At 35.6% G+C, this 12,500-nt stretch overlaps 1 protein-coding gene across 2 annotated transcripts in view; it reads right to left on the bottom strand.

Moving 5' to 3' along the window:
- LOC144974929 (neuroglian-like) overlaps positions 1 to 12,500 on the bottom strand; it is a 134,564-nt gene that overhangs the window by 27,238 nt on the left and 94,826 nt on the right. The gene's annotated exons all lie outside the window — the stretch shown is intronic.

Raw genomic sequence — 12,500 nt, 5'->3', positions numbered from 1 at the left:
ATAAAAAAATAAAGAGGCACGGGCATTGCTTGAACATAATAAAAATGATATTAAAAAATTATTAAAAACAGCAGTGCCCGAAAGAAACAGTCGCTTTGAATGGCAATCAAACCGCAGACGCAAATTCTAACAATTTTAATATGTGTTTTATCATGAGAGATTTGACTCTGTTATACAAGAATTCAAGGGTTTTAGTGAAGTCTTGTTTCATATAGAGAAGACCATCATATTATAGTTCCAAAATTATGGAGTCCAAACGCCCTCAAAGTTAAGAAATCTATATATTACAGTGAACTTGGACCTAAATTCCTTTTCCAGCCATTCAAGCATGATAAAAAAATAGATTGCCAAAGATTATGTTTGGCTAATATTGATGTGACTCGCTAAAAGAATTGGCCCTCAAACCTGATCAGACCAGATAATGTTTCTGTTCATACTCCGATAGACAAAATCTGAGGATATTTCATTCTCTTTATGATTATAAATCGACACCGTCCCGAGAGGTGTCACACTCTAAATAATTCTGTTGTCAACGAACCGATCGAGTGGACAAAATTGATAATTTTACATCATTCGCTTTTATGGGTTGACACCAAAGAAATATTCTCTCCACTTCTCGGTGTTCGTAAAAATCACTCTTTGGACTATAAACGTGTTTTGTGTTGTAGATTCCTTAATAAACACGATGTGATATTTTTAAAAATATCAAAACTCTTGAATGTCACGTTAAATAACGCTTCATATATGATAAAACTTCACGGCTAGATTCCAATCATAGTAGATTAGCGTCAAATCCTAGTGTATATTCACTTGGACCAACCGCCATTTTTTATGTTGTAGACCTCTTTGTATAGGCTACTACAGCAGTCAATTTTATCTGCCGTCTTGAAGAGAATAACAATGAAAAAATGGCATTGTTATACAACAAAGTCCTAAAGTGTCCTCTGTTATAATTATTGACAAAGACTAACCACCTGAAGGCAACTTTGACACATCCCAGTCTAGAAAAGACTCCACTTTGGAGTTGAGCCCCAAGCTAAGACCAGCGCATGTCCGATTAGAGAAGAACAAAGAAATAAAAAAAATAATATTTGTGATTTGATGTATTCCTTTTCTGATAATTTACTTTAAATACAACTATAAAAAGACATTGATTCAAAACTGAATATATCGAACAGTTTCAGAGAATGGTAAAATATTTAACAAGTTTACTTTAAAAAAAAAGAAATCTCTTTTATTTTTTGATATTCTAACTTCTTCTTTTTTATTTGAAGCTGTTGTTTCACTTTTTTGCTCTATAATTCTTACAGTCCACAGCTTATAATTGTTTACTATCATTTATACCTACATCTGATCGTTTGGTCTTTTCATTTCTTTCAAATATAGAGTGGATAGTTCATTACTATTGATTGAAATGTATTACCCATAGTGACAGTCTCTATTCCCAAGTGAAATAATAGTTATTTCGTAGTCCAACCAATAAAACAAAGTCTTAAGACATTATTCTATCTCTGGGTTTATTAATCGGCACTATTCCAAACGCTTTGACATTTCACATCACTCTTCTGTCCAAGCACCAGACTCTAGAACAAGAAAAGCTTTTATAGGCAATACATTTCCTAGACGTTTCCAATTTCACAGATCTTGACCCTGGCACAAGCAAGTTGTATATGTCAATGCGGATGGTTGCAACTCGAGTTACGAAAAGATCCGTTTAATTGGAAAGGATCTTTATTTATGGAACGCCGGCAGAAAGTTGGAGAGACGATGTCTTCATTGGAGGCACGATGACATGATGCGTTAAAATGAACGGAATGAAATGCTTGCAAGGATGACTATGCTGACAATTGGATCGACGACAAAAGTTCATTTTAGTGACACTTTATCTTTTTCAGTTTCTAAATAGACAGGCGTTTATTGTGTGACCTGATGGTTGTGTCATTAAATTTATCTGGCAATGTCGGAAAGTGTCGCTGCTTCGTCGTGCTCATCAGTTTGTGTGTTGAATGTCGTGATATTGAGTGACTTTTTAACAACAATTTTCTAATTCTAGCAACTTGCTACTGACTCGTAACATACCAAACAGCTAGCCAGGTAAAATGACAGATTAAGAAGTTAAAAAAAAAGTCAATCAAATTACTACATTCAGCACAATAACTGGTGGGTACGTGTTTGTTTAACCAAACGCACCTTATATCTCATTACGTGCTGGTTTATGGAGAGACAGTTTTCAGTTATGAAATGTATTGTAACAAGCAGAAACACTTTACTTAATTATAGCGATAGTTCAGAACTTGAAAAGAATGACATTACCAAAGCAAAACAAAAACCCATAAAACAGGATAAACAAATTGTGTTTCAGAATCGGATTTAAACCAAAATATAATATATATATATATATATATATATATATATATATATATATATATGTATATTAATATATATATATATTTATATATATATGTATATCAATATATTATATATATATATATATATATATATATATATATATATATATATATATATAAATTCCATTGGGGAAATTTGTCTCTAGGGTCTATTCCAGTGTAAGACTGAAATAACCCAGGGATCAGCCGCACGCAGTGAAGAGCAGAGATGACTTGCTCAAGGCCACACAGAGCACCGGCGGAACTCGGTACCCTTTGAGTACGAAGCAAAGACTGTACCAAGCTATCCCCAAGCAACGTATCTCTAACATTTAAAAGAAAAAGAAAGTATCTTCTACATTTCTCCGATTAAAATAAATTAAAATCATTTCAAACACGTTTAATTTGCCAGAGAGTGGTCTATAACTATTCAGTCTCTCCTCAACATGACACAATTAATTAATCATTATGTTCTGGAGTTTATTTTTTTACTCGTGGTCATGATCCCACATTATGAAACCTTTTTCGAATCTACATGCATCCTCTTGTCATGGGTTTACTTTCCGAGTCTATTAGTTCGTCGTAGAAAACGACTGGTGATAAAATTCCAGAAATCCTTTTAATGAATCTTGGAACAAAAATCTAAACAAAATGTTTATGGAAGTAAAATGGTAATGTTTACTACATCTAAGAGCTCTAGTGCTACAGCTCAACAGTGTTTCTGAAAAATGTTATAAGAAACCTCAGAGAAATAATTGTCTAACAATCTTAATAACATTTTACATCATTTCTTTTTCTTTTGATTTTGATCCGAAGACACTTATCGCACTTTATCAAAAATCCATATATTACGTGTAATTAGATAGGTCATCCGGATGACATTTTATTTCTCTTCTGTGTCGTATCTCTTTGGAACAAGGTCAAAGCATTGAAAGGGATGGTTGGATAAGTAATTCGGATAACGTTTGTGTTTGTATATCTGAACTTGTAGGCGTAAATGGATAATAAGTCGGTAACATCATCAAGTGGTGATTTGGTACCGTTTTTTTTTTTTTTGGGGGGGGGGGGGGGGGGGGGATCTCTTAACTTATTTCTCTTATTCTAGACTTGTTGGGAGAGGCGTGGGGTAGACGTTTATAATAAAGTCTCAAGATACTCGGTACAATTGCAGCCTTTTTCAAGTCTTTTCTGAGCAGCCACCTGAAACCGGTGTTATATTGGAGTGAACCAGATGCAAAGAAAATGGCGTGAGCTTTAATATAGCAAGATATCCACTTAATGTACTGATAGTACCTACATTAAAGTGTTCCCAAGTCAACAGCAACACTGAGCATGTAGGATGGAACAGGCAATATTACAATAATTAACAAGAGCATGATATGAGAATACGCGTAAAGAGGCTATTCCAAGGGCTTAATTTTTCGCTGCCAAAGAGGGATTAAACCTTTCAGGTCAGAGAGCGAGTGCCATGTCTCTTGACCACAAAGTTACACAAATTAAACAGTTAAAAGTGATCACATGCATTTTAATAATTTTCACTAAGGAAACTATCTGTATTTAATGTACTAAAAGTAACATAAAAATTTAGCCCAAATTTATACCAATTTTTTGGTCATACTTCATGCAAGTTCTTGTTATGGATCCAATTGTTGGCTGCAAAATTATTTGAAAAAAAAAATTAATCGGCGCCCTTTTGCGTGGGGTTCAAATTAAATTGAATTACAGGGGTTACCATTGGAGAGAAATTGGAATCTGCTGACTAAAACACAACTCGACACTATAATATTTTTCATTTGACTCGTGAGTCCTGAGTATAAAACTTCTATAATATTTAAAAGTTTGCTCAAACGTTAATCTTAAACGAACCACGGGTAAAATTGGAACTAAAAGGATAAGCTTAATTTTACACAATGGGATTTTCTGTATTACAGAGTGATCATCAAGTAACGCAGGATGGAGTGCCACCTAAAAGACAGAACATATCAATCAAAACAGTCCTGTCGATTCATAAATGATATTATATGGAGGCAGGAAATATCATTTAACTCCGAGTATTCTTTCACTATAATTTATCTAAAATGAACTCATGGTTTAATTTTAAAAGCCAAAGGTCATGGATAGAGATTTGCTCAAATGAAAAGCATCTTTAAAAACAACAATTTTACGACATAATCGGATGTCACACTGCTGAATATATGAACCTCAACACATATTTTCTTAATTCTTCCCAGACAACATAAAATCGGATGCCGCAGACGATAAAATCTGACTACAATAATTCTGGACTATTTTCGTGCTTAACTCAAAATGACATTTAGACGTCCATACAATTTTGACAATTTGTAAGACATAAAAGATACATTTTATCATTCTCATCTTTTAAAATCCCACTTACTAATACAATCCATTTACCTCTAAGGGCATTTTTTTCTTTAAAGTTTATTCCAAGGGAAGACTAGAACCACCATGAGTTAACCAAATGAGCTAGAGCTAAGTTAATTACTCAAGATCACAAAGCTCGCAGGAGATTCGAATTCGATACTTTTTGGGTACGGAGCAAAGATCAAACCCCTGTGACACGCGGCCCTTGCTTGATAATTTTATTTTTCTTATCATTAAACGGATAGCTCATTGAATGGCGGATTGTAAAGACCAATTTTGAAAAAAAAAATAAAATTGCCATCATTCTTCCCCACAGGAAAATTCATCTGCAGGGGATTCAAGGGAAGACTGAAATATCCCCAGACATTAGCCGCAGTAAAGCGCCACAAATGGCGAGGTGATTATTTCAAGGCCATCAGTGTAACTATCGACAGATGTTTAACGCTGTATAAAAAGTAACGGAAACGTATAAAGCAAAGACGATTTTATATGCCACCTGCATGCATGATGGATTGAAATTTGATTTCAGTCTCCCATCTTGTGATTACGCAGCAGAGTCAAACTGAAATCTGTCAATAAAATTGACACATTCGACAAAACATCCTCTTACCCAGAGGAAGACATTATGCGGTCTACCAGTTCCAAGCAATGCAATCCTATAATATACATTATGAATACGAAACATGTAAATATGTAATTATATTGATATTTTCCGTTCGTGGCGACCATCGACTTATTTATCCAACCAAAATGGAAGAACGGCCAAGAAAGAATGGACCTATAATTTTTAAAATAAGTTAATTATTATTATTATTATTATTATTATTATTATTATTATTATTATTATTATTATTATTATTATTATTATTATTATTATTATTATTATTATTATATAAACTACATGGAGGAAAAGGGGACGCTCTCTCTGGAGGAGAAGCACACTAACTTCATTTTTTACCAACGGAACGTACTGCTTGGATGGCTTTAAAGATATATATATATATATATATATATATATATATATATATATATATATATATGTAAGTGCTTTGACAAGTCGAACTGCGGCAACAATACGGAACTCGGCAGTTTATCAAAGTGACAGATTAGGAAATAGGCATAGGTGTAAAATAATGGTCTTAAAAGGTGTGGATGAGACAGGGCCAGACAATTCCGTGACCTCAAACGATGCATCATTACAATATGCCAAATGGCAAACTAAAAAACCCCCAACAAAAAAACAGAAAAAACAAAAAATCCCAACAAAAACAAGAAAAAGCAACAAACAAACAACTAAACAACCCCACGTGGAATCCATTTCATTACAATCCGTTCTTTGAATTGGACATCACCGTATTATATTTCTCTAAATCCTGTGTGCAATAAAACACAATCAAAATGACATCTTGGACGAAAGAGAAAAAAAAAAAAGATATACAAAAGGAAGAAAAAAAAATGAGATGAGCTCGTGGATCAGATGGATCTCTTACTCCAGCCAAAATGATTGGTTCGTAGGAGATGAATCGTGAAATGCGATTTTACCCGTCATCAAATTGTCTGGTCTTTGATTGTGTATCTTTTATAAAAAGGCTGACGGGGTAATGTGGCTACAAGTTCTTATATGGACGTAAAGAAAAAAAAAACAAACTATGAAAAAGACCAGAAAAGAAACCAAAAAAAAAAAAAAAAAGAAAAAAAAAAAGACTAAGAAAATAAAGAAAAGATAAAAAAAAAAGAAAAGAAAAGTAAGGGAAACAAATCAAAACCAACCATCCAACCAACCAAACATAAAATAGACAGTCATAACTAGACAAAACAAAACACTTTGATTTTTTCCTTTAATATTTCAGCTCGCGAGTATGTTCTATCATAATGGAGATTTTTAGCATCGTTTTTTCTCAGCTGAAGAGGTTGGGTGGGTTGGTAGACGAAGAGACGAGAGGTTGTTTTCATGCTCAGGGAAAGCTTTTGGTAATTTTTATTGACCACTTTAAAGAAAAGAAATAAGGGGATCCTTGTGAACTTAAAGACCTAACTGAGCCATTGTATTGATGTTATGCGTTTTGGTTAAATACTTACAACATCCACCAGCCGGATATAACGTACAACGTACAAAACTACGCGTTTCCTTGAACCTTTACATAATCCGATTGATATAATTTAATGAGAACTAATCATTAAAATGGCTGTCTAAAAAGACCAACAAGGAACTGAGAGACGTCAATTTTGTTCCTTCTATAATACAGGTTTCTGCAGTGCCTGTTTGTGGACAAGTGTGCAGACAGAAAGAAAAGTCGATAAAACATAATCTAACGTATCATGCAATCAAACCTGCATCGTAATTACCCATAATAATTTCTGTCCTAGCGTTCCAGTAAACTTTGGCTTATCCCATCTAATTCGGACCTTATTCCAACACATTCCATGACTTCCGATGACGTAAGCAATTCATCATCATCATGTGTGTTTGGGTTCTGTCATTTCCTACATCTTAGGTGATGTATTTTGTGTACTTAAAATGGTCTAATCAAGACGGATCGATATTTTTCATCATGCCTCGACGTCTTAACCCGCTTGCGTTACTTATTAAGGCAAATTTTGTTTACTGGCTTATTGACTCCTGGTTTGTTATTTTAGGTAAGATATGAAATATTTGAGAGGATAGGGTTAGAGATTGAGAGAGAACGAGAGCGAGAGAGAGAGAGAGAGAGAGAGAGAGAGAGAGATAGATAGATAGATAGATAGATAGATAGATAGATAGAGAGAGTGAGAGAGAGACTGTGAAGAAAAATATATATGAGATAGCGAGAGCGAGAGAGAGAGAGAGAGAGAGAGAGAGAGAGAGAGAGAGAGAGAGAGAGAGAGAGAGAGAGAGAGAGAGAGAGAGAGAGAGAGAGAGAGAGAGAGAGAGAGAGAAAGGGGGGGGGGGGAAGGGTAGGGAAAAAGAGGAGGAGGAAAGGAAAGAAACAGATAGAGACATGAAAAAAAATATATTGCCAAGATGATGGTATCATATTATAGATAAAAGGTTAATAGGAGTTAATCCTTTTAACAACCAATTATAACTAAAGCAATAAGTACAATTCAGAAAAGTCAACGATCAAAAGCACTGAATGATAAAAAATCAGACGTTATCAATTAAAAAAAATATTCCCTTTATTCATCCCCAAGGGAAGACTGAATTAACCCAGGCGTCAGCTGCAGTGCAGTGCCGCAAAATGAGCTCAGAAAGATGACTTGCTCAAGGCTACACAACGAGGCTGGTAGTCGAACTCGGTACCTTTTGGGTACGAAGCAAAGATCATACCGCTGAGCCACGCTGAATTATTTCTTTAATCAAAATTGAAATTTTATTTCTTTAACTATTTGATTAATAAAAAAATTGAAACAATAAATTGAGCATATCTACGTTTTAGTCACAAACATTAGACTACATTATTGGATTATAAAGAGGGAAAAATAATTCAAATTATAGAAAATTATAATTATGGTATTAACTGTTCAAAGAAAAATAATAAGCCATGATTTGAACACAAAGGATAATTAGAATACTTTCCCCTTCTGATGCCACGTAACAACGCAGACGGTTACGCAAAGAAGGAATATTTACTTTGATACAATTCCAGATTCTCGACTAGCCAACACATTTTTCAGCTCATCATTGCGTTAAATGCTTTTTTAATGTGATTTTTTGAAAGATGAGATTTTCACATTCATTATTTGACTTGATCGGGTGTTGCATCATCAAAATGATGATGATGATGATGATGATGATGATGATGATGATGATAATGATGGTGACGATGATGATGATGATGATGATGATGATGATGATGATGATGATAAATAATAATAATAATAAATAATAATAATAATAATAATAATAATAATAATAATAATAATAACAATAATGATGATCATGCTCATAATTATAATGAATATGGTAATGATAATTATCATTCTAAATGAACAACTCCATCTTTTCACTAATAATATTATTTATTGGACTGGGTGGCTTGAAGTGAGATCAATATGGTCTTGTCAAAAGTCACGCATAGCGTCTTATTTATGTTCTTATTAACGCTGTTATATTTACAATTTACGAGAAGTTAAATTGGAATAAAAAGTAGACAAACGGTGAGTCCTGCCATGGCCAGTCAATTCCGGATACTGATAATAATTTTCCATTTTCATCAAACGAGACCAAGCTAATGTCATAGTATGTTATGTTGAGTGATGTTACAATGTCTTGTTTTGAGCCGAATCTTGTTCTATATTGCGGACGTATTTATCGTTTCCCTTCGCCAATCTAATTAGATCCGGACTAGATTTATTCGTAGCCCCATCACACTTTATTGGCCGCTGCGATTTTATTTCTTTCCGATTTCCACCCATAAATGGTTATTGCTATTAGTTGGTGGTGGCTTCTCTCTTTTGACGAGGTAATGTAAAGGCGAGTTGGTGGCGAAGTGATACGTCTCTCGCCTTAGGATTGAAAAGTGAGTATTCGAATTCCAATTGCTTTTCTTATCTGAACACTAATTGATTCTGTTCTGGAACCGGATCAAAACGATTCTGTTCTGGAACCGGATCAAAACAAACTAGGAAGTATTGGTCTGTTGTTACATAACATACCAAAATATTATCTGTTAGTAAAGACAATTTCATCATCATTTTGTAAACAGATTTTCAGTGGAAGGGTAGCCTTTAAATGGTTCTTGTCAGAGAGAGATTTTTATGGTGTATCTAGAGGAGGTTTTAATCACACGTATGCTTGCATCACAAACGATACCACACAACGGCAAAGCGAAGCATTTGCTCCCGGAAGATAACATGTTTCTTTTTCATTTTGTTACACTCAAGTTTTATTTACTTGATGTATTCACTCTATCTCTCCCCAAATCGAATTAGATCTGTCCTCGCAAATACTGTACATCTGTAAGAACACCGTACTCCATTTGTAACGCACCAGTTCCGTTATACGAAAATAGTCGATTTCCCCCCCTAACGTTACGATAGTTGTTAGGCGTTTCGGATAGTCTCTTCTATCCCCAAATTGACCTTTTCCTTTGATATACACCTACCTGCCAGGTCCTAGATTGAGACAATTTGATTTTATCCTTTCTTTTCAAGGATCCTTTGCCACGGCGGTAGTCAGATATAAGTTAAAAACATATTAAGAGATATTCTTTTTCATAAATCCACTCTGAGTGGTCATTCAAAACTACAAAGGTAGAGTTTATCAAAGTAATAACAATTGCTTGCGACCCTTTGGAAAAGACACTAATAGGTTATTGCATGGACATAAACAGGGAAATGAAAATCCTGGATTAAATAAGTGATCGAAACTTACCCTTTCTTTAGTGGTTTGAATGTTCTACCATTTTAGATATTAGAATCCCAAATAGTTTGACTCCATTTAAGCATCTCATTTTACAAGAGCTAAATGCTGCCCTATGTGTCAAGTTCGTACACTGTCACGATCTGCCAGATAATGAAAACTAAGTGTGAAGTTAACATAATCAAAAGTTGTTTTTTTTAATTTAAGAAACTTTATTCAATCCCTGTAATGAAAGTATTTGATTCTCTAGTCAAATTCTTGATTCAAAGTTCAATTGTCAACGTCACCATCACCCCCGAAATATTACCGGATTGAATGCACGGGTCATGTCTTGCATTCTGACGAGCGATTCAATTGGTTCGCTTATCTAACGCAAACAGCTATCTGCCGTAAACCTGACAGACAGAACAGACTGTAGTATGGAGCCCGCGATGGCCGAAGACTTGTATTTAGTTTGCCCGACTTCGGACAGGTCTGCGCATACTAGAAGGAAGTCGGTTTTTGACGAATTCAATCCCTCGGGGAGACGGGGACTTAGACTCCTCGAAACTGGGAGAGAAGTTGCCAGGCTTCTGTATCAGCAAGAGGAGACACTGGGTGGCGGCGAATCGACTTCGGTTGAGAACCTGCCGCACGGCATCGTCGCTTCATCAGTTGGGAATTTCCGCCTGTCCAACATGTATCCGTTGTGGTCAAAAGCCCGAACAGCAGAGCATCTGGTCGAGCGTTGCGTTGTGACAAGGCTTCCAGGGATGTTCGCGACCTTACACGAAATGCAGAGATGAATTTGCGGTCTGGATAGATCATCATACCACAGTAGTGTGATACTATTAGAAGCTGCAGCCATAAACAGATTCGACCAAGCAACTCAGTCACAATCGAATGGAAAGAGCAACAAGCAGAACACAATTTTATCGGCCTATTGTTCAAGCCTTGGTCAAACGCTTTTTCAGTCGAGCGACTTTCGATCCCCCAAATAAACTGAGGAAACCAAGCTCTGGATGCATTACTGAACTAAAAAACTTGAACACCACCCTCTCATGAAAAAAATCCGGAATAAAAAAACAAAAATAACAATAACAAAAATTAAATTTTTAAAAAATTTACCAACCCCCCCCCCCCAGAAAAAAATCAACAAAAAGATAAAATAAAAATAAGAAACGAATCACGCCCTCTAATCACCTGAACACCCCCCCCCCCCCCCCCCCCCCCTTTCAAGCTACTCAGCACAGTAAGCGACCGGGCCCGACTGTAAAAAAAACCAAAACAATCGGAGACAAACTCATATACTTTGGGATCAGTTCTTTTTTTTTTTCTTTTTCTCCTTTTCAACCCAATCTAGTTCTTTATGGCAGATCTACTTATTGCATTCCTCTGCTATGATCTACATGCAGAATTATTTATTGTATTCCTCCGCCAATCTAATTAGGTCCATACCCGTGCTAGATGTATTTATGAGCCCCATCACTCAGTGTTACCATGGAAATAGTAAAGAAGGAGCCAACATTGATATTATTTTGGCATTGGAAAATAATCAAGAGAATGGTGTCAGGAATAGCCGAAATATAGTCAGAACTGGTCAATAAGAAGAATCAAACCGTCACAAGTGAAAGACACAAAACATTTAAATATGCACTATCCCAGTCATTTGATTGTTTCCAAATTAACTCCTCAACAGCCGTTCTCGTATTTAGAAATTTGTCAAGCGGGTTTGAGAATTGTTGCCAGAATGAGGGTTATTTAAATCGATCGATATTTGAAGGACGATGAATTTTCAGGCCAAATTTTGAATTACGAGTTTTTCTACAGTACGGCAGTTAACTGGTTAAGAGATGACACTTGACAAGTTGTTTTTTCATGTCTTAACAATTGTGCTGTACTCTTGAAAAACAAACATTAAAAAATTTGGCCAGAAAACTTGTCCTTCAAATATTGATCGATTTAAATGACACTCATCTTGGCAAAACTCTCAAACCCGGGACTTCGGCGAAGTTGACACGCAAAGGGACCAAGATCGATCCCGGGGGGGGGGGGGCAGTCGAGATTTTTTCTGACCTCCCCCCCCCCCCGTCACCCTCCGTCCACCCAGCAGTGATTGGGTAGCTGGGTCTGTTATATCTGGGGGAAGGAAAGTGCTTTTCGATAGACGCGTCCTATTCGCTTTTGTCAGTTTCGAGCTATAGAAACGGGGATAAACTCGGCTCCATGGGCCGAATGGCTCTGAAGGACCACTTTTTAAAAAATTTGTTATACAACAATCGCTCGTGAGTCCACTGTCCGAATGTTTTACATGATGCCAATTCATTATTTTACATTGAATTTCCGGCAACACAACGAACATCGTTGCCTTTATATTATATTTTTTTTCATTCTAAAGCAACGATTGTTAT

The sequence above is a fragment of the Berghia stephanieae genome, chromosome 6 (genome assembly GCF_034508935.2).
Source record: "Berghia stephanieae isolate SIO BIC M18660-M18661 chromosome 6, UCSD_Bste_1.3, whole genome shotgun sequence".
Classification (NCBI taxonomy): domain Eukaryota; kingdom Metazoa; phylum Mollusca; class Gastropoda; order Nudibranchia; family Aeolidiidae; genus Berghia; species Berghia stephanieae.
This window is presented reverse-complemented; position numbering and strand designations above follow the sequence as displayed.